The sequence below is a fragment of the Tamandua tetradactyla genome, chromosome 7 (assembly GCF_023851605.1).
Source record: "Tamandua tetradactyla isolate mTamTet1 chromosome 7, mTamTet1.pri, whole genome shotgun sequence".
Lineage (NCBI taxonomy): Eukaryota > Metazoa > Chordata > Mammalia > Pilosa > Myrmecophagidae > Tamandua > Tamandua tetradactyla.
The window spans coordinates 100750921-100773180 of NC_135333.1; the positions used below are offsets into that span (position 1 = coordinate 100750921).

General features: G+C 34.9%; 1 protein-coding gene and 1 long non-coding RNA gene across 2 annotated transcripts in view; both read left to right on the forward strand.

Annotated features, from left to right (window-relative positions):
• Positions 1-22260, forward strand: part of PDZRN4 (PDZ domain containing ring finger 4) — a 407543-nt gene that overhangs the window by 74697 nt on the left and 310586 nt on the right. The gene's annotated exons all lie outside the window — the stretch shown is intronic.
• LOC143691694 (uncharacterized) overlaps positions 1-22260 on the forward strand; it is a 215182-nt gene that overhangs the window by 33071 nt on the left and 159851 nt on the right. The window contains exon 2 of the long non-coding RNA XR_013179659.1: positions 17386-17500. This is a non-coding gene — a long non-coding RNA (uncharacterized LOC143691694). The remainder of the gene's footprint in view (positions 1-17385; positions 17501-22260) is intronic.

The window sequence follows — 22260 nt, forward strand, 5'->3', positions numbered from 1 at the left end:
CTAGTCTTTTTAGCTGGCTTGCGTGAGGCTGATTAGAAGAACAGACCAGATAACAAGATCTGGGCATTTTGATGAGTAAGCATCAAGGGCTTGGAATCAACAGTATCACTAAGCAGTTGTTTCTATTCTCATTTTCTTTATCCTCCAAACATTCTCATTCAGTGGAAACTGTGAAGTAGCTAATTTGACCTCAACCCTGTTATTCTCAATGCCTTAGGCCCTCTAATTAAAACTATCATGTCCGTGAATGTAAAATATAGTGAAGAAAATGACCTCTAAATTATTGAAAAAGCTTGAAACAATTTTCTGCCCTCCCCCTTGACTCTGAAAGGTAAATATTGTGTCTTCAACCTAGGATATTTTACCTGACTTTGCTTTTCAGTTCTTCAAGAATTATTATGTCATTCCACCATTCCTTATGTATTTTTTATTCAACAAACTGATTGAGATCTATTATATTTAGTGTTACATGCTGGGTGCTTTAAATAATATAATGCTGATGAAAACCTAACCTCAAATAATTTAATAAAAGGATTGGCATATACCCAAATAATTATGGTCCAAAATAGAATATGATAAGTAATAAATAATGCTTTGGGAGAACAGAGGAAGGATAACTCTTCCTCTGATTGAGAAGAGAGCTCTAGAGAGAAGATGCTAGTCACATTGCATATTACCTTAAACCTTTAAGTGAATCCGTTTTAGACACACAAATTACCAGGCCCCAACCCAGCACAATCTTTGGAAATGTGCCTAGGAATCTGTGTTTTAGCATGCTGATTTTTGATTGTCATGCATGTTCGAACATGCCATTGACCATAGCAGTTAAGATTAGCTGTTGATTTTCTTTGTAAATATTTTGCATGATTAACAAATGTCCTTCTTATATGGTAAAGTTCAGTGCATCCTGCCCTTTTATATCACCACTGCCTTTGAGTTGGCTTGGCTTATGACTAGCTCAGAAAATATAATAAATCTACAACATACTGATTGTTATATGTCTCTTGGCATAGTAAGGTTAGATAGAGGATAGAAAGTAAATTGCTGTTAAAGCAGAGTTTTTTTTTTAAAGTGTCCACTCATTCCTCATCTTTTAAAACAAATCTAAAGAAAAAGGAAACTTTTTCTGTTTCAGGGTAGGCGATTTTAGAGCATGTGTATTTGGAAACTGTTTTAAAAAGTCCAGACTCAAACTAAGATTTTAAGAAGTTCAGGTTTAAATAAAGGTGATGAGGGTGTTCATACAGTCACCAGACATCTCAGCTGCAGAAAGCACTGGCATTAGTCCATGTGCTGAGAGAGTTTACAGATGTGAAATTTACTGGACTGTTGTTTTAGGCACTCAGGGTGAAACAGGAAATGACCCGCATCGAACAAGCCGAAATGATGCTGCAGGTTCACTTTACCATCTTGTTAGGATATTTAAAGTGATATTGCCCAGAAGGTTAGCCACTGTATTTTTTTTCCTTTTTTTTTTGACCGCAACAAATAATAGTTTGTGAAAATCATGGGTATGCTTTAGGAGGCATTTGTTAAGTACTTTGAAAGTCGAACAGGGTGGAAACCAATATGCTAGATACAAATTTGGAAACCTAAATCTTATATATTGTCAAGGCATTCTATAATGGAATCAGAAATCTTTTGGCTAACTTAGATTTTGTCACTATGCACATGTGACATAAGTTTTATGACATGTGTATGATGTGCTGAAAACAGGAACTTACTGCAAATCACAAGAAAACTAACATTTTAAATGCTTGAAAAGAAAAAGCTTACTTAGCATACAAGAGCTGAATCCAGAAAGCTAGTGAATAATAGACAGTCATAGCCAAGATTTTATTCTCCTTCTCAGGAAAACCAGTGTGAAGTGTTGAGTTTGGAATGGCAGTAATTAATCACTATGGTAGATTGTCAAAAAAGGGGGTCAGGTCATTTATGTTAATGATTACAGAGTGCAGTTTTTGACATTTACCATGAACTCTAATGTATTTCATATATAACAGTTAACCAAGAATGCAAACATCTGGAAAGCAGTCTGCCTGCATTCTTATATGAAGGGGTACAAATTAAAAAAAAAAAAAAAAAAGCTGTGCCATTGGAAGATACTCTAGTGTACATAATTGCATTATTAAGAAACATTTTATAAATTAACAAAACACAGATCATTTGCATAGCATATGGAACCTTTTCCCAGAGCAATTTATATAAGTGACTCAACCTGGATTACATGGCAGTCTTTGTTTGGTAATAACTAGAAAGCATTCAGGTATCATGGTTATGATATCAACCACATGTGCATTACACTTAAGCAGGTTTAATAGGCACTTCTGCATTTCCCAATGTTTGTTTTGACATAAAAACTTCTTGATTACCAAATAAAAATAACTATGTAAACCAGTTTATGGTTGTGAATACACACACACTATTAATTCTAAAAAGGGATACTTATTCATAAGGCTCAAGGCTAGAACATGGAGATATGTATGAAGAAAGATGTCTTAAAATGTGATATATAACAAAAAGTATAGTTATGTTGTTGTTATGGCAGACACCAAACACATTTCACGAGGAAGTACTTTGTGTAGCCAATTAGGAAATATGCTTGCATTGGGAGTGACTTGTAAAGATTGTATACAACATTTCAAAATTAGTTGCTTGGGAAAATAACTTTGTACATGAGAACTTTCACACCCTTGAATGCCTGTAGCAATATGACTGTGTGCTGCTATAAAATTGGTGGTTCTGGATTTATCAGTGAATGGTGCATATATCGTCTAGCAATGTTTTCATTGGAATGGTTGTGTGGTAACGGAAAGAAGGTTGCTATGAATATAATCTTGGCCATTTGTTCCTCTCCAAACAAATGAACAGATTTGAGGCTGGAGAAAAGCAAGTAGTAGGGTGACAGGAACACAGCCCTGGTGCCCTGTATGTGCCACCCCATTTTGCTTTCAACCTTGATTATGTAAGATAGTGCAGTGGATGCACCATCATCCAAATATCCTTTGCAGATGACTTGCTAGGACTTGAGGTAGCTGCAGCCCTTTGCCTGCCTTGTCATTTACATATTAAGTTCTGTTCACTTATTCTGCAGAAGCTAGTCGCATCAGGAGGTAGTAGGGAAGTGTAAAGGAAGCAGAGATCCCTGCTAGGTACAGTGTTGAGGTTTTGTAACTGAAGTTTTTTTCTTCATTTATAAACAAGATGTGGATGTATGTGGATGGGAGGTGGGTGGCGTACATTTCCCATTTTCCCCAGCAAGAGTAGTTATGAGACAGGAACTTCATTTAAGGGCAGTTCTGTTTAGATAACCTTTAATAAATTCTTTTATATAGGATAGATAAGTATGGGGAAATGAGTAGGATGATTTGCATACTTTTAGTTATTTGCTCTTAACTTAGGTGTTCAGACAGATTATTTTTTAAATGCATTACAAAACTGCCTTCTAGTCACCCAAAACCCTCAAAGCATTGAAAAAACTGCTTTCTTTTCCTCAGCATATTTCTGAATTGCCTGTATCTATAACACATTCCTCTAAAAAAAAACTTGCCTCTACTTCTTGTTTAGTCCATGAACTAGCAAAGTTTTCACTGGCATAGTTATGTGGGATAGGAAAGAAAGTTTCTATGAGTAAAGTCTTGGCTTCTCAAAAGAAAAAAAAAATTAAGGAGAATTAGAGTCTATGTTTGAAATGCACTGGGAACATAGTAACAAGAACTATCTTGACTTTTTTTTCATCAGTATCTTACTTTCTTTTCATATGTATTCTATATATGTTCTAATGCCAAGAACCTTGTGCCACCCTTATCTGTGTAATTCACAGCTGCCTTGTGTGGTCAAATTTCAGTAAAGATGAATAATTCCGTAAGAATATTGTAAAATTTAGAAAACAGAAGCAATTATTAATATTTTATTTCTAAGTAAACATTGCAGTGTAACTATTTTAGGAACTCTTTTGGGCATATCTTATAAACTTTATATTTACTGTATAATCCAGCAATACTATACCTAGGTATTTTCTCAAAAGTAGTGAAAACACAAACATGGGAGCTGTTTTCATAATCGCAAAATATTTCTAGTAATCCAAATGACTATCACGAGGTAAATGAATAAAACAAATTTTGAATTTTGGTATATCCATACAATGAAATGCAACTCAGTAATAAAAAGGAATGTGTTATAGATACAGGCAATTCAGAAATATGCTGAGGAAAAGAAAGCAGACACAAAAGTTTCATCGTGTACAACAATTAAACAAGCAAACTTAACCTATAATGACAGAAAGCATCAGTGACTGTCTGGAACTGGGCAGAAGGTGAAAATTTACTGTAAATGAGTAAGAAAAAACTTTTGGGGATGCTAGAAATAATTCCTATTTTGATTGTAGTCATGGTTACATGTGTACATTTGTCAGAACTCATCAAATCATATGCTTAAAATGGGTGCATTTTATTGTGTGTAAATTATATCTAAGTTGATTGATTTTGAAAGAATATTGAGCGTGTGTGAACAAATGAGTATGTCATGAAAGTGAAGTTGCAAAATAAAATGGGGGAGATAGCATCCCACAAAGAGCGGGGCCTTGGAATTGTTTTGAATTAAGATAGTATTAAATTAATATAAAATTAGTAGAAGTCAGCATTTTCATTTTACACCACCAGTGAGATCAGAAGTAACCAAAGACTATTATTGAGTGTAGTACAGACATAATGCTAAGCACTGTACATACATAATGTTATTTGATCCTTCTGCAAACTTCTGGAGGTAGATTTTAAAAACCAGACTTAGGGAGACAAAAATAGCCAAGGTCACATGCCTAATGAATGGCAGATCTAAGATTTGAATAAGCCTGACTCAGAAGTATAAATTCTTAACAGTTATACTATAATACATGTCTCAGAATCATATTTTTATATATCATTATGGAAGTACTAATATTTGTGGATGTTCAAATTAGATATATGTAAAAAAGCATTTTGCAAACTAGAGATTTGTCCATCAAGCTCATTTATTCAATAAATATTTGAATATCAATAATATGCCAAAAATTTTGACAGATACTAAGAATATGACAGATCCCCTACCCTTGAGTGTCTAAAAATATAGGCAATAAAACAAGGTGATTAGAGTACTGTGTGATGAGGGAGTCACTGGGCTCTAACACCGCATTCCATAGGGAGCCGTGCCTTGGAGGTAGCCATTTCTAAGTGAGATCAGATAGATTACATAGAGTTTGCTGTCTGGGGATAGAAAGGGGAATGTGGGGTAATTGTCTAAGAAATGGTTTATGGAGAAGTCTAGAGGAGAAAAATTTCAATAGGATGTTTGGTAAGGCTGGAGGGTAGAATGCAAAGGGGATAAGTCATGAGAAGGAAGGTTGCAGCTATCAACCCTCAACAGGAACCAAGTAATGTAGGTCCTTAGGAGAGTGTATCTGTGATTTTTCATCCAAACCATAATACCTGAGAGTGAAAGAAGCATTACTTATGCTTTTGCCAAGGCAGCAGATCCAAATTGGGGCTGTCCCTGGAAAATAGGTTACTCTGCAAGCCTTGATAAGAAATTTTGAATTTTAAAGAGATTTTTGGAGGACTTTAAGCAGGGAGGCGATTGATTAGATTACCTTTTGCCTTGCATCATGTCTCTCAGTAAGCTGTGATGGGGAAGAGGAAGTACAGGGGGTACTTTAGTATATTCAGTATATTCCTGAAGTGTATGCATGATGCCTCTGAATCTTTCTATTTGCCATAGAATTTATAGTCATCCAGGAAATATTTATTAAAAAACACTGATTTTTTTAAAAATGCATTGAAGGTCACAAGTTTAAAGTAACTTTTTACTTTAAAATGATTCCATATTTTCTCATTCTAGTCATGTAAATATGATTTTAAGTAAATATTCTGAATAAAATAAAGCCCCTGAAAGTGAAACAGAAAATAGGTTTTCTCAAAGGTGTTTAAAAATGGATAAAAATTTGCTTCTCTGGCCTTGTTATCCCAGAGTCAAATTTTGATAACATTGTATAACATGAAAGAAAATATTTGTTCTTGATTGTTTCATGATTTAAAAGATTTGTAAGACTGAATCGTCATTCATTTGAATATTCAAACAAATATGTGTGGAATGCCTAAAACGTGTTATGAGCACCTATAGTAACATATTGATCCCTCTACAGACACGTGCACACTTATACCCCATTTCCTACCATCCTGAGGTAAGGTAGATAGAGCTGAGCATCATAGGACCTGGTTGGCCATGCTAAACCACTGTGCTTTTAGCGTAGGAGCAAAGTCATTGGGGGTTTTAACCAGCGTATTTTAATCTGCCTTTCAAAAGTATCACTTTTGCTGCAATTTGAAGAATGGATTGGCAGGAGAGAGTCTGAGGAAAGTACAGGAGAGAGTAGTTAGGAGGCACTGAACAAGTGAGAAATCATGTTAGCCTAGGCTGGACTGAAGGTGGTGGGCAGAAGCGAGTAGATTCAAGAAACACTTAGAAGGCAAAAACAATGGAACGTTCTGATATATACAATAGAAGAGGGAAGGGAGAAGAGCAGCCGTGGGTGACTCAAAGTTTATGACTTGTTCAAGTGGATGAACGGGCATGTCATTTGCTGAGATAGGCAGGTGACAGGTTTGATAGGAAATCTTGAGAAACACAAGAGGATGGTTAAGTAAAAAGGTCGATGAAAAGTATGGGGCTCAGAGGACAGTTATGATCTAGCAATGTAAGTGTGACAGTCAACTGTACAGAGGAAGTAACAGAAGCTCTGGGTATGAATGAGATCCCCTTGGAAGAGACCTTAGAATTGGTCACAATTCAATAATTAGTAACAATTATTACTGCTCTGCTTGCTGAAGGGCCGTCACCAGATTCTATCCTATGGCAGAACTTGAGAATCAGCAATCACCCATGTGTGCACAAAGCCAGCTTGTAGGTCCTTGTCTGATATACTGATATATTTTTAGTTCTTTTTGAGAAGCTTCTATCGAATGTCTTTTTATGAAACATAATGCCCTTAACTTGGGTATGCATAAATGAATAAGATAAGGTTTGTATTATTTTGGAAATTTCAAATTATTGAGGGAGATGAACAAAAAGCAAACAACATCAATATGTTGTAACATGTACACTTCTTACAGTAATACAATATATGATAATAGTACCATGAGTTTGTAAGTGCTGGCTAGAAGTACAAGAGATATAATTCCTATGGGGGAAGCGGAATTTGAGATGGTTATAAAGGTTGGATTGGATTTTGAAAGCATGAAATTGTTGCTGGTTAATAACCAGCATTGAATGAAACCATAGGAGTGTTCATTGGTAGAAGAAACACAAGGGGAAGGTGGTTCATAAACTGAACACCATTTGTTTAGGTGATCTAAAACAATGTTGACTTACTTTGCCAGGGTTGCTATAACAAATAACCACAGACTAGCTGGCTGAAGCAACAGCAATTTATTGTCTCACTGTTTTGGAGGTTAGAACTCTAAAATCAAGGTATCAGCAGGGCCATGCTTTCTCTAAAGAATGTAGCATTCCGATGGTGGCTTGCCAGCAGTCCATAGCTCAGTCAGTCTCTGCCTCCATCACATAGCCGTCTCTCTTTCCATCTGTCTCCTCCTGTCTCTCAAGATTCCCTCTCCTTATAAGAACTCCAGTCATACTGCATTAAGACCCACGTGATTCAGTTTGGCCTCACCTTAACTCATAACATTTTCAAAGATCCTTCTTACAAATCGTTCCATCCACGGGACTGGGGGTTAGGAATTGAACATGTCTTTGTGGGGCACATCACTCAAGCCATAATAGAAGTGAATTTGAAGAAGTATGAACACTAAAAGCAGGGATAACAGAGAGGCTAACTTGCATGTCAACTCCAGTCATTGATGGTAGCTGTGCAAAACATTACACTGAAGATCTTGAGGCTTCTTCCAGACAATGGAAGCAAGTGTCCTGATTAGTACTTGATGTCTTGGACTTGAGGCTTTGGAGAAATGGCATCATGCCATGAACTTTAAATCCCTGGTTTAAAGTGAAACTAACTTCCTTAGGCAAGTATTTGCTGCATATGTTAGATTATTTTAGTAGTTAAATCTCATTTCTTTAGATTGATTCTAGGTGAAATTGGTAGGAGATAAAGGAGATCACTAGAGCAAGGAAAAATGGGATGTCTTGGTTTTTAGCATTAAATTGAAGACAATTCATAAAGATTGATAAATAAATTGAGTTCTACTTTTAGCCTGATTTTTTTGAAGCCAGGATGAAAAGTATAGTCCACACACACATGCACACACACACATACATATTCTAAGCCACAATGTGTATACTATTTAGTAAAATAAACATAGTGTCATTTGCCAATGACAAATCAAAAGGGTTTATGGTTACATCTGTATCAGTTCCTTAGGTGAGACCCCAAAGCAAAAGAATATGTGTGTATATGTATTTGTGTGTGTATACACATATGTATATTAATGAAACATATAATGTGAAATATTCAGTTATGATGCTGATATCTTTTTTGAATGTATTGATATAGCCTATCTTTATTGAATTACATCACATATTCATTTAGAGAAAATGAAAATAGACCCTATCAACTAGCAAAATGCTGACAGGAAGGAATTAGCAATCATATTAATTTTTATACTTGTATTAATTTTAAAACAAATTATTAGTTTAAAAATGCAATAAAATATTTACCATATTGCTGGCTTGAAACTGTTGTGTATACCATATAAAGCATGTTTTTTAATCCTCATTCAGTATTGTTGAGTGGAATCTTTTTAATTATTTCCATGGAGATATGGCCCACCCAGTTGTGGGTGGGATATTTTCTTTAGGTGGTTTCCATGGAGATGTGTCTCCACCCATTCAAGTTGAGGTTGCTTGCTAGAGTCCTTTGAGAGGGAACCATTTTGGAAAAAGCTTCAGAGCCCACACAGCCAGAGACCTTTGGAGATGCAGAAGGAAATTGCCCCATTTTGAAACCAGAAGCCAGAGGTCCCAGCAGATGCCAGCCATGTGCCTTCCCATCTGATAGAGGTGTTCTGGACCCATTGGCCAGAATCTTTCTCTGGATTCCTTAGTTTGGACATTTTTATAGCCTTAGAACTGTAAACTAGCAACTTAATAAATTCCCTTTTTAAAAGCCATTTCATTTCTAGTATATTGCATTCTGGCCGTTTTAGCAAACTGAAACACCATATCAAATTTATATCCTAAAATATATGGAGACTCTTCCTTTCTCTTATGTTGCTAATAGTTTCATATCTGTCCATCAACATGCTTTGACATCAGTGATCACGGACTACTCCTAACTGCAAGTCAAGCCTATGGTCAATGAAATGATTTACATAAAATTGACATCTTTGACTTAACATTCTAATAAGTTGAATTCTCAGGGTTATTTGAAAATAAAAAAAAGTGAGAATATGTGGATACTTATAAATATTCTAGTTTCAGAGAATGGAAAAAAATCCTTCAATCTGATAATTTTTTTGCTGTAGGTAGGATGAGTGCATTGCTTTTTTAAAATTGTTGATATTGTTTTTACATTCTTTTTATATGATAATAAAATAAAGTATTTTATTGGTAGAGTTAATGATATCTAATTGCAAAAAAGATCAGGCAGTTTTGGCCATATGAAAGTGAACCTGTCTGAACTTTAGTGCATGCAATTTATGAGATGAGTATATTAATTGGTTATGAAATCATCATGCATAAAGCCTAGAACCAATAGGAATGAGGACTAACCTCATATTAATTGTAGCTTCTCAAAATTTTATTCTTGTCTCTGAAATGTGTTCTTTTTTTACCATTTTCTTCCTATGTACATAGTGGCTTGTAGTGTTTCAAAAACTCCATTAGAGGGCAATATTATATTGCTCTGAAGCTGAGAAAATGTGCTATACTTGGGAAAGGGCCTAGGATTAATTGAAAATGGGTTTCTTAAGAATAAAATGAATTGTTTAGTTTTATTCCTCCTTTATTAGTATGATTTTTCTGAAACACAAATGCTGTGCTGAATTTTAAGCTCTTTTTAGAGTTAGAAAAGAAAAAAAATATTCTAAATATGCATTTCTATCCTGAAAATATTTTATTAATTTGGTAGAAACAGTAAATATCCTCAAATTTTATTGTATAGAATTGTATCCCACAATAATATGGAAAAAAATCCTTAAGAAGTGATTAACAAACTTATTTGTAACTTAAAACTCTACAGATCTACATATATATATGTGTAGAAATTCAAGGCTTCTTTTTAATGTTGATTGTTTATGTTAAAGAACATAAATGTTACGTGTCTAGTCTATAAATAAGATCAAGGCTTGTACTCAGTAATTAACAAAAGTTATATTTTTAAGTTTGAAAATATACCCTAAGGGCTATAACCCGTAAGTTTATATAACTTAATATATCTTTAAATTTTACTTAATTCAAATTAAGGTTGAATGTGTTATTGAAAAAGTTTTGTTTGAGGAAACTGTTCTATGTGATCCCAAAAGCAAAGCAGACTCCTATCTCAAATTCTGTCTTCAATTCTGTGTGTTGGATTAAAGCATGCTACAAGAAAAAGGCATTGAACATTTATGGAAAGCTCTAGGTATTAAAGTGCTACATTAGAAGTGCTTTGTTCTTCTAAAACTATAATAAGTCAGTTCTGGACTGTTTTTGGCATAGAGGTAGCTGCTGCCTGGTTCAAGGACGAGCATCTGACTGACACAACGAAGCCCTTTCAGACAGATGGTTGGCAAAAGGCTGAACTCATGGGAAGGGGTAATGGTCACTGCCTAAGTCAATTAGACTCACTCTGGGGGATTTGAACTCGACCCATATATTTCAAACTTTTCTCTATCCCATATACCACTTGTACACTTGTTTACTTAATTGCTTCACTTCTGCTTAAGTCAATGTATTGTAGTGGATATCACTACCATAAATTGAAAACGAAATGAAGTGACGTAAGTAGTAGATTTATAAAAAAGTAAACAGGAAAACTAGTTTAAATTGGAGAAATGGAATAAAAAATAAACTATGATGGAGTTATTACCTAGACAAAATACATAGCTTACAGTGAATTTTTCAATAAAAAGCCTTTTTGTTATCACTCTATAATAAAGGAATTTTCTTTGCACCAATGTTGCTTAAAGATAAGATTTTTCATCTATAAGATAATTCTGGTTTTTTTTTTAATGTTGCTGTTAACTGAAACTGAGAATCCCATTTCACATGTGCACTTAGTTGGAAATTATTAGCCTGACTACAATTTCCATTTTTGATAGAGATCAGTGGTTCCTCTGAGCAGTGGGGAAGCAGGTATGAAGCAGGAAGCTAGCTCTTTGGCTATTTGTCCCACATCGGGTACCCACCTCAGGAAAAGATATTTTAAGAAAACCGAAATGATATAGTTCCTCTTTTAACTCCACCCATGTCCCTGGACCCTTTGCCAACACTAGTTTTTCCCCAAAATGAAAAAGTCCCTGAATGGGAAAGGGTGTTTGGCTATTTTAACTCGCCCCTATCCCTACATGGTCAACCCCAATAGCTCATCAAAATCAACATGCCCCCTTCACCCAGCTGTGTGTGAATCCACCGCAATTAAAGCCACAAGCCTGAGAGCCAAGGAGGGAAAAGTCCACTCCAGCCTCCTCACCAGTCTCAGCAGGACAAATATTCATCCTTGAACCATCTTAAAATTATTTTACACATACGTGTTCCACATTTGAGAAACGCTGAACCAGAGACTATGGAGAGTGTTAGAAATTTACGAGCCAGAGAAGACTGGTACAGAGATCAGTGTTGGCTAGAAGAGAAGTTGAGGTAGTAGCTGGTCCTGATAATATTTCGTCTTCCTAGATTCAGTCCCCTCATAGGCTTAGAGTAAGCTTTTCTTTTCACCAGTGTTGCCTATGTAAATATCCAGACTTTTTATTTTGTTTGCTTTTTTGTTCTAAAATAGTAAAATGCTTTGGGGGAATCCAAATCTTATATCATTACTAAATGATCTTGTCTTTTAATTATGTTGCATCAATAATACCATAAAACTACATATTCTTTATCATTTATTCTCAGGCTTTTAGATTATAAATTGTCCAAATTCTATTCAGTCCACTCATACAGTTAGACAACCAGCCACTTGTCCGAGATCACAAAAGCATTGTTTGCTCATGAAACTTTCTAGCTCAGATGCTAAACAGGCTATTAATTAAAGATAAATTTAGTAGTGGTCTTTGGACTCTCTGAGACAAACTTATCCAGCCTTTGGCTGTCATCTGTCACCTTATGTGGATAATGTAAGAACTGCCTTTGACTTTCCACGTATTATGAAGCAGAAATATAGCTGTAGTGGGATTAGAACAGGGATGGCAAATACTTGGCACACATAATTGATTTACCCCCTCCTATGCCAATGGCATACATTGCTAATTGATCATTCTGTTGAACCTAATCAGAATCCATCTCCAGACAGCCATTACCAGTCATTTAGATTCCACATGTGATTTAAAATCTTCGTGTCATTCTTGTGTTACAAGAAAAAAAGGCAAAGATAATGGCATGGCATAGAATAAACAGCAGGAAGAACCAGGGAATCCCTGAATATCAGAAGTTAGAAATATCCTTTTTCTGTGCTACTGATAAAAATCACACAGTTGAGGCAACGGGAAGAAAAAGGGATGGGTAAGGTTGCTTTGTTAATCTCACCGTAGAAAAAGACTTCTGTACAAAGTTACCAATTACCAATGGTGACCCAGGGGAATTTAGAACCTCTACCTTTGACTATTCCAACTTTATTAAATTAAATTCATCATCTACTTATTAAGCAATCATGCATAATATGCATAGTTTCCTATTATGCTAGGTTCTATGGTAGATACAAAAGAGGGATAAAATTGCTTAATCCCAATTATGTCCAAAGCACCAGGCCTGATCGTTAACATACATTATTTTATTTAGAGTCCCAAACACCCTTGGCCTCAAGCAGTGTTGAGTCAACTCTGCAGTTGAGGAGACTTGGCCTAACTTAAGCAAACTACTGAAAGTCAGAGTGTTGTCAGGTTAGGGGTGTGAGGGTAGTTCAGTGGTAGAATTCTCACCCTCCCTGCGGGAGACCTGGGTTTGATTCCTGACCCATGCACATCCCAAGCAAAAAAACAAGCAAACAAATGAAAAACCAAACCAAACAAAAATTCAACAAACGGTGCTGCAATAAGGGGATACTCACATGGAAAAAGAATGAAATGTGACCCCTGCTGTACAGCAGACAAAGGAAAAAAAAATGCTATCAGGTGAGAGTAGATCTTGAACAAAGCATCATAGTCTTCTGCATTGTGTCACCTCCTATGGCTAATAAGATAGTTGTGTACATATTGTGTACATTTCTGTGGATTCATTAGAAATGGTGAAGGAAGTAAATGTGTAGAGGCAGCAGTTTGGTCTTCTGTTGACACATTTTGTTTCTTTGGCCAAACAGTTCAGGCTCCAGATGGTAAGGGTAAAAAACACCAGTTACCACTGCTTGACTCCCTTTTCTGGTCTCATTACTTACAATCTTTAGTTATTTCTATATGTGGAAATCTTTTATATTTTTCCTTAAAAATTGTTAAGCTTTAATGTAAATACACTTTTAGAAACAAAATGATAGCCAACATATTAAGAAATCGCATTGCTGTCTCCAATAAAACACATCATTCTTTGCTAACATAGTGAAAGAATTTTGGAATCAGATGAAAAGTTTGAGCATTCTTTTATTTTTAGCAATATAAGACATTTTAATGGAACACCCTTCTTTTGAAAAGGTTGGAATATTTTTAAAAGCTCTAATTAAATTGGGGAAAAAACACTAAGAGGGACATGAAAAAAAAATCTTTGAAGTATAAAAACATGGAAAGTTGCATGCTTCCACCTCAGGCACTCCACTTTGCACAGTGCCTTATAAATTATAAACTGGATAGTACAATTCTATATAATAACCCTCAATCATTAATTTCTCGCTTGAAATGTACTGTCTGCTTCACCTAGCTGCTGACTTGAGCTTGGAGGGCGAACAAGAATATTTGGGTTTAGCCTAGAGCAACATAGAAAGAAATGGAATAAAATCTTCTCCAGATCTCTGTGTAGCTAATGGCCTACAGCAAATAGAGTTGGGATTTTAATGGTTCTAAAGCTCAGAACAGTATTGCTAGTGTCCATGAAAATAGAAAGCAACTATAAAAATGATTGACATATTCTATAAAGTAGACTTTCACTGTCAGTCATCTAAATATGATTCATTAATCATACTATAAGCATTTGACAGCTGAGTGACAATAACAAATTCTCCCCAGAGAAAGCTATTTAGAAATTTAAGAGCAGCTTATTAATGTTGATACTATTTAAGCTGGATTGTTATGCATCATTCAGGCGGCCTAGCATAATTGATTCCAGCAGAATCTTGTTACCAGAAGTGTGCATTACATGACTTCAGATGCATTCCCAATTACAGAGGACTGGTTGGTTTTTATGAAAAGCCTTTTTGTAAGAGAAGAAAAAAAAAAAGAGAGAGAGAGAGAAAATAAAACACCTCTTTTCTAATTGAAACAAATTATTCAAAATAGACCTTTTTGAAAAGAAATGTGTTTACATTTTAATTCAACAATTTGAGAGCCTTAATATCACAGGGCATGCATGCATTATGCCACATCAGGGTGAGTTCCTCCATGTTGTGTCACAATATGCCAGAGTTCAGCATGTCATATTTTGAGGATTTCCACCAATATGCAGTTCCCTGCATCAGACTGTTTTTTCCTGAAGTATTCCAAAGACAGTTAATCTTTACATAAATCAAGATAAATTGGGTGTAACAATAAAGACTAGTTATATCTGCAAAGACTCATGGATTATCCTTGAAGAAGACATTAATCAACACTGTGTTTTGAACTATGATAAATATTCTTTTGCATACGAAAAATAAAAATTCTAAAAAGGTCAAGTACGTACCCCATATAGGATGAAAGGCATTTTCTCTGTGTGTGTGTGTCTCTCTCTTTCTTTCCGTCTCTCTTTTGTTTGTTTTCAGAATAATTTCTAAAGCCACTCTGTTGTAGAGTGGAAAGAGTTAGAAGTCATCAGACCTGGATTTGAATTCAGGTTTTAGCTTTTCCCATTTAGCAGCTATGGGTGAGTCAGTTATTCATCTCTTTTATTGTTTTAATTAAATAAGCTCATAGGCATAACAATGCCTGTTGTTCAGCTAACACAGCTATTGAGTTAATTTGTCGATTGTAACCATTGTGGTGTGTATTGTGTATAGAGTTATAATTTCAACAATTTAACCTGGCCATAATTTAGCATTTTATGAAAATTTATACTTGATAAATTTTTGAGTTCAAAAGAGTTGTCACAAATAATCTAAATCTTTAATTTAATAGTAAAGAAAACTGAGTCACTGAAAATGTTAAATGGCTTGCACAGCACAAAGGTTTATTTCTTAAATTTTCTTTTTAAGAAATTGTATCCTAGAATTTTTTTACTTTCTCAAATTTTGCTACTTGCTTTACGTGAAGACATGAAATTTGAATATTTTCATTTGATTCCATCTTGCTATCATTGCATTTTAAGAGTTCTTCATCTCAAGCTAATTGATTAAGCTCATAATAATTTTAGTATTTCCAGTTTCAACTATTCACCCTTATAGTAACTATTTCTTGATATATTTATATCCTAATAGGATAGAATAGCTTTTGAACCCATTGAGAATAATGATATAGATGCAATGCAAAACTCATTCATTCTTTTGTTCATTTGTTCAGCCAGTTCAGTCAGTTTCAAAATATTTGGTCTGTGTATTCAATAATGAGAGTATAGTATCTCAGTATATGCAGGGGGAAAAGTAATATTTTGATAAGATGGAGGAACTTCCTAAAGTATATGTGGTATCTATCTTTAGATTTAATGGTAACTTTGCATTTAAAAATAAGACAGTATAGTAAAAATTGATCATTGTAAGTCTAAAACTTTGTTACTGCAGGCTGAAATTTTGATTACTTTAGAAACGTGAAATATAGTCTTTATAGCAGCACGTGTATTTTCCCAGAATGACAAATGATTCTATTTGCCCTATAGAATTTGCTTTTGTACCTTTTTCCTCTTTTGTTATACTTCAAGGTATAAGATACATTCTGATGTCAAGACTAAAATAGCTATTTTTTCTTAAACAAACAAAGGAGAAAGTAGAGACAGGATACGTTTATGTTCCAAGTGTACTGTTTTATGAATATCTTATTTTCATTATACTTACTTTCCCTTAAGTACAAAAAATATGGGTCAAGTCCTATTTTCCTGGTCTTATTAAATCACACTGTATATCCATGGCATTCTTTTATCATTCACATAAAGATGGTCAAAAAAATTAATTCTCGCTTTCCTGTCCTTTTGGATTATTGTTTTCTTTTCTTCTCAGACTCAGAAATTTTAGCCTATTCTGTTTTAAACATTTTGCATCTTGCCAATTAAAATGCTAGCCTCTTGGCCTTAACTTCCTTTCCCTTGTTCCCAGTGAGCATCTGTTTTTCTACATTCTTGTATAGTTTAACTCAAAATGCCAATCAGTAATGATTGATCACATTTTCAGACAACAGCCTGGCCCCTGATTCTGCACTCCACATGCATTTGCCATTTTGATTAATGAACATAAATCAGGGGTGACAATTCACATTTGCAACTGGATGGAAAGAATTATCAGAAATGCAGCATGTTAGTAAGTTAAAGCTTCCCTTCGTTCTTTTACAATTGCATTGAAAACAAATATATGCTCCTCAGAGAACCTGTCATTATCATTAGGGAATATCTGAAATATGGAAATAAAACACTGCTTCCCATGCTTCTTTTCACTATTTTGATCTCATAAAAGATCTTTACATTTTAATACAGCACAAATGTCAGAGATTTTGAAACATTATTTACATGTTTGTATAAACCTCTGTTATACAGAAAGTCTCTAAAAGGCAGCTTCTTTCACTAGAATCTAATGGGTTTATAATTTTTTTTTGATATGGAAGGGGGTAAGCAGGCATGTAAATGTATTTTCTTAATTCAGATAAACAAAAATATCATGGAAAATTTTTTCATGTCCATTCAGGAAATTATTTGCATCTCTTTTCCCTTACAAGTCAACCTTTTAAAATAGTTTTAAAGCCAAAGTGCCAATTATGAAGATGTCTGACCTACTTGGAATGTGCAGATCTGGATCCTCTAATAAATATAAAGTGTAATTAACAGACCATATGTATTGATTCGGAGTGACCTGTTTGACATTAATTTTAAAGCATCATAACTATAATGGCCTATTCATTGTATAAAATGAGTGTTCAATCTTTACAACTACTAAAATCTCTTTTAAAGGGTCATGGATCTAATCGCCTCACCAAATATATACCTACGTAAGAAGTTATACCCATCTGCTTAAAAGGCTTGAGCAGTGTTCAATAAATATCATCTACTCTACCGGTAAAAACAGGTAACTTTTAAAAACACACGTACCAATATTTTAGGAAAATTTCTTACAGACTTCATCACAATTGAAAAAATTAGAAAAGTATTCACCAGGTTTGGATAAAGTTTCTATTTTTATTTTATCATAACATATTTACCAGGTCAATGTTTTGTTCCAGTTCTCTTTTGTGGCAGTTGGTATGTCCCATGAATATGTATAGCGGCTATGGGAAGAGTTGGTATATATGTGGGAGAACAGCAAAATAGATGCTGTGGATTTTTAATTTGAATTTCGAGAGTCATATTAAAGTCCCACTAATCAAAACAAATAGGAGGAAATTGACTTCTGCAACCCAATCAGAACTATAGCCTCGGAAGTCCCCGAAAGCCCTGCTTTCTTGGTATCTTGTTTAAACTTTTCTGCACCTCGTTTAGTAGTCAGTTTATGATAAATTTAAGCTATAATGGGTACAGAAAATGAGCAAAGGGCTGATTGTCCACGTGGTATCCATGCCAAAATATATTTTAATGAGGTAGTGTATTAGGTGCTGTGGATATAAATGTCAAAAAGACAGTTTTTGCTTTCAAAGGATACTTAACCTAGAGAGGAAAATAAGCATATAAGGGAAATTCGTTACAGTTCAGTTTGATAAGTAGAGTAACTGAAGTATGTAATAATACAGAGAGCTAACGAGGAAGAGTGATGAAACTTAGCTGGGACGGAGGTCAGAAATATCATGAAAGGCATTGTAAATAAAGCCTGAAAATGCGGTTTCCAAGACATATAAAGAGAGAAAAGACATTGAGAAGTAGCAGTGCATTTAAAATAGAAAAGAAAGAAATAGTGTGGTATTATACTACCAGTAGTCTTAACTACAGGTTAAATCTAGGACATAGAGCAGAGAAATAATTAAGGTTAAAGCTAGTGAGGGACATATATGCTTGGGTGTTTAGACGTTATTCTGTAAGTGATGTAGTAACCAGTCAATGAGGTCTTTCCCTGAAGAAGAAGTATATTTAACCAGAAGTTGCCAATTTAGGGACTTTGGGAATATCTAAAAGACCAAATAAAAACTCATATTTTTTATTGTTAAAATATTTTGTAATTCAGTGTCACCAGAAAAAACTACAGTTGATTTTAAATGAGGTGGTACTGGAGTAGAAATCCAACAAATGCATGCAATTTACAATTATCGTTATCTCTGCTGCAGCAGATGCCAAAGACCAAAGACCTAGTTCAGCAATTATGCTATAATGACAACCCATTATCACTTATCATTTCTCTTAATGCATTTAGACCTAAAGTATAGTCCATGAAGGCAAGCTGGTCAGCACCCGTAAAAACATGGGGTTCATTTTGCCTTTCCTTTTGCTTTGTCATGAAAGGATTCTTGCCTTCTTTTACATGGGATATGGCCTCTAAGTTAAGTTCATATAAGCTTTCAAATTAGTGCTTTAAACATTTTTGGAGTGGGGTAATTACCTCACAAATAAGTGGTGGAATAAATTGTAGCTATATGTTAAAAAGTAGGTCATCCTCATGAGTGTGGATAAAGCTGGTATTTTCCTTAAGGAGATGTCAGGGTTGTTTTTTTTTTTTTTTCATTGAACAGCAATGTATTTTATTGATAACAGCTCTATGCAATTTTAGTTAGAATTATTGATTTTATAACTTCTTTAATACCAAACATTATTTAAAATAAATGATCCTTTACAAATTAAATCGATGAGGCATCAAGGTGCAATTTGAACAGCAGTATATAAATTTGATGATTAAGCTTGGAAAACCTTTTAAATTTTGAGCTTGTTTCCAAGTTTAGTGAATACCACCTAGAAAGACAGATTCTAAGGAAAAACTGCCCACAGTTGGTAAAATGTCTGAATGAGAGAATACTTGGGAAGCCAAATATAATATCGTAGACTCTCGGGGACTTTAAAGCTCATCTAGCTCAACCATCATCTGAGGCCTGACTCACATCTACATCATCTCTGCCTGTTGGCTTCCTAGCTGCTACTTGAATAAATCAGTGGTAGTGAGAAGACTTGTCAAGGCAGCCTGCTTCTTCTTTGGTTGGTCCCTATGGAAAATTCTTCCTTATATTGTCACCCTGAAACTAGCATAACTTGGCCTAATTTCTAGCTTCTAGAGCCACACAGCATAACCCCTTCCAGCTCATTAAACTAGCCATCAAGGAAATATGGTAGACAAAGATACTTTGAATTTAGCCAAATATTTGCACTGTTTCTCACTGAATTATTACAGATGAAAAATGTTGGCTAGCAATACAATTAAGTGATTCATAACTGGAGGCTAATTAATGGGTTATACCAGTTTAAGAAATGATGTATCTCTGTAGTCAGGATGCTGTATGTATGGGCCTGTGCTTTAGACTAAGATGCTCAACATTTTCATTCGTGACTAAACTGGGGACCTTCACTGGCAGAGGATCAAACAGACTCTAGAGGCAGCTCTGGGAGGGAGAGTGAATCTGCTTAATGATAGACAGCCCAGAGAGCTGTGACTCATTTTCTCATTTTGTTCAAGTCTCTCAATAAAGTCCACATTTCATAAAGGTTCTGTGTCTCATCACCTTATGCAAGTTAGCATTGTTCCTCTGTTATAGCTCTCCACCTACTTCATTTTTGTTCATAGTAATTAACACTACTTAACACGTTGTATATTCATCAGTTTACTGGAACTAAGCTTCCTACCAGAATGTAAGTTCCAATGATTTGTAGTTTTCTTTGTCAAAAACTCAAGTGCCTTCAGTCCTTTCTCATTAAATGGTTTAGTGGTCAAGTCATTGGCGTCAACTTTAAAGTACAGTGAATGGCAAACTGAAAAGAAGCAAGTACAAGGAGTGACATGGCAGGAGAGAAGGGAGTAAATTCCTCTGAGACACATTCCTTCCTGTCTCTTATGCTCTATGCTAGGTAAGAAATTGTATAAGGTTTATTGGACGGATGAAAAAAGTTGAGGCATTATTTCACTACATTTAAGTCTATTGTATAAAAAGTAAGTGGGATAGATGAGATTCAATGACTGATCACAAGACCATAAGAGGACATTTTAATATCTGATTATCAGAGACTCAAAATGCTATGTGAAAAGGCAATTTTGTTGAAAGAAAAATAGATAATATAGGGAAATAATAATGTAGGTAAAGAGCACAGGCTTGATGGAAAAGCTAAGGTAATTTCAGAGAAATATGAGAATAGTACAGATGATGTCAGTGCTTCTGAGTTTTAGAGTTTGGCAGTTGTAAAAGCTATAGGCATGTGAAGCCCCAAATTTCTGTATTTCTATTTCAACAGATGCGACTGACTAGGAACAAAGCCCAGGCAATTTCACAGATAGTAGTAGGAAGGTTGAATGATGTGTGTCGTAAGCTTAGAACATGTATTTTCTTAGAGGGTATGAAATGTGTGTTCTTGAGGGACAAAACAAATCTTAGATATTATAATATTACTAGGCTAGAGAATGATAATGAAAAAAATGGTAAGAAATAAGGTCTAGAGCAAGGGAGTAAGAAATAATGAGAGAAAATAATTTCTACAAAGGAAAGCAAAGTAGGCTGTTCCATGGTGTTTAAATTCTCCTTAGTGCTTTGGAATGGTTCAAGGAATAGACTGTAGCCTCAGATAGATCTGGGGAGTATTATATGCTTAGTATGTTCCATAGACTCTTCTAAATATTTTCCATATATTAATTTATTAAAGTCTTACAACAAGCACATGGGGGTGGAAAAAACCAAGTTCACACAGCTCCTAATGATAGGGCCAGAAACACTGAGCTTTATTTTCCTAATTAAGAAAATGGGGATAACAAGAAAGTAATAGCTATCTTATAGGGTTTTGAAGAATTGCATGAGATAATATATGTAAAGCAGCAAGCACAATGCTAGGCAGGAAATGTTAGCTGCTTATCTACATCTGTGGTTTGAACTCTAGATTTGTCTGAATAAACCTGGGTAAGCAGTTTTGGCTAGTCTTAAGGATCCATTTCTACTTTAGTTAAGAGTAATTCATTAATATTGATTCATTAGTTGTGACGAATATACCATGCTAGTGTCAGATGTTAACAATGGAGAAAACTGCTTGCGTATATATGCTAACTCTGCAGTATCTTTGCAACTTTTTGTAAATCCAAAGCTACTCTAAACTAAAATGTTTATTGAAAAGAAAGACACATTTCTAGCAGTGAATTGAGTATGCTGTTTTAACATGCAGTTTTAAAATTCAATTTCATAAATCCAGGCTGAACAATGAAAAACGTCAGAAAATCACAGTAATATGACAGTGTTCAGGAATTTTCAACATTCTATACATGTACCAGCAGATGGCAGAGTACCCAAACATTTGAACATGGGTCTAAAACCCTGCTTCCCATCAAATGGAGCCTTTTCATTTTAAATAGAGTTTTAGTTAATTTATAGTGGCAAAAATATAAAATCCTGTTGCATCTAAATACAGAACTGTTTCTGAAAATAAAATGAGCATGAGTGTGGGCTGGACGTTTTAGCTGAGGAGCACAGAAGTGGAGATTCCCACAGAGGGAAGAAGCAGCTTTGATTCTGAGCATTGTGAACTCAGGTGCTTATTCACAGTCCAGGTATGGTGTCCACAGACAGATGGTGAGCCTTCCTGAACCAGTCTTCTCTTCACCTTCTGTACACTGTGGTAATTTCTAAACTGGTCCAGGTGCTGGGATGATTGACTCTGTAGGCTAACCTAATCATCGATCCCCAGTCGTGTTGAAACTAATTTAGAGTTACTGCTGGAAGG